Source organism: Cynocephalus volans, chromosome 5 (genome assembly GCF_027409185.1).
Source record: "Cynocephalus volans isolate mCynVol1 chromosome 5, mCynVol1.pri, whole genome shotgun sequence".
Taxonomy (NCBI): domain Eukaryota; kingdom Metazoa; phylum Chordata; class Mammalia; order Dermoptera; family Cynocephalidae; genus Cynocephalus; species Cynocephalus volans.
Window position 1 is genome coordinate 38750460 of NC_084464.1, and position 1682 is coordinate 38752141.

At 48.9% G+C, this 1682-nt stretch overlaps 1 non-coding gene across 1 annotated transcript; it reads right to left on the reverse strand.

Moving 5' to 3' along the window:
• Positions 1-988: 988 nt before the first annotated feature.
• TRNAM-CAU (transfer RNA methionine (anticodon CAU)) lies at positions 989-1061 on the reverse strand. Its single transcript has one exon. It is a non-coding gene; the product is annotated as a tRNA-Met (tRNA).
• Positions 1062-1682: the final 621 nt, after the last annotated feature.

The window sequence follows — 1682 nt, forward strand, 5'->3', positions numbered from 1 at the left end:
GTGTTCTCTCATATTCAAGCGTCTTCCTCAAGGTTCTCCTCATCGGCTTTCCTTGTTTCCCACGTTAAGTCTCCACATAAATCCCAGTTCCAAGTAGAGAAGACGTCTTCCCGTCACCGTTAACATTGACTTCTCTCGGCTCCTAAGGCTCTGTGCATCGCTGAGACAAAAATGACCACCCGGCCCGGCACAGACCTTCCTCTGTGAGCATCTCCGCCTGCTGGGAGCGCCCTGCCCGTCTCGCTGCCCGAGGTTTCCTTCATCGCCTACATACAGTCTGCTGGAATCTCGGTCAAGACACTGCCAGCCCTGTCGTACGTGCGACAATTGGGGGGGGGACAGAAAATCCGATGTACTGTACTTCAGAGATGTCCAATGTCTCCCTATCTTCTGTGCGCCATAAAATTAAAAACAGAAAGACCACAAAAGGAAAGTCAGTGTTTTCTACATCTGCATCCAGGTGCACACTCCGAGGTTGGGAAGCGGCGGTGGCCCACCCAGAGGGAAGGCGGCAGCGAAGGCCGCGGGTGCGAGCGCGGCCCCTGCAGTCTCCCGGGCCGAGGGAACCAGCTGCAGTTCCGCCGACTCCAGCGCTGTCGGCTCTGTGGGGCACGTGGTTATTTCGGGGCTAGACATTTTATGCCCCCGATGGTTTTTCAGGACCCCTCAGGACTGCAGAGCTCCACCGCCACCAAGGCGGAGCCAGCACCGGACTGGAGGCGGAGAGTGTGCAGACCCCGCCAGAAACGGCCACTGCGCGGAGCCGGAGGCGTGTGTCGAGTGGGGACCCGGTTACCTCGCAACTCTGGCCCCGACACAATCGCAGTTTCTTGATATTTCAGAAAAGGAGCAATTACGTTCCAGCGGCAAATAACCAGCATCTCTCGCAGGCTACGCTGATGATCTGACCTCTGAAGGGAGTTGTGGTTATCACGTACGCTTTAAACAAGTACAATAGAAGGAAAACAATCTTCACAAAAGAAGCACTTGCCCTCTCTGAGGCTTGAACTCAGGACCTTCAGATTATGAGACTGACGCGCTGCCTACTGCGCTAAGAGGGCGATGAAACCCTTTGCGTTCCAGGCTCTATGTACAGGAATCATCTACCAGAACGAACAAACTCTTTTATCCAGAGGGGCTGTTTCCTAGGCTCAGGGTCACTAGTTCTTCAAGACAGTGGAACAGTAGGTTCTCACCAAAAGGGAGATGAATAAATACATAGCTCCCAAACATGCCTGCAGTTTACAATTTGTTTGTCTTAATTTAAATCTCTATTTCCACCTATGTCGCCTGAGATATTCCCCTCCGAATATTAAAACTGATTTTAAGATGAGTCCTCATGTTTTCTTCATCTCTACGTTCCAAAAACTCTATTAAAGATTTTATTTACATCATTTCATTTAATATAATGTAATTTTTTTTGCCATAAACCTAGATTTCATTTATCTCCATCTTGATGAAACAGCGGCTCAGGAGAATTAACATCTGATAAGTGGCAAAGCCAGACCTTGAAAGCAGATTTTGCTGATTTCAAAATGCATGCTCCTTCTTCACTCCAGATTATGTTTGCTCCACCATTCTTCCCATCACCACATGCATTCATCAGGAAAATATTTATAGAATTTCGGATGTTTTAGTCCATTCAACAGACATAATTCACAACCTGCCATGTACCAGGCATT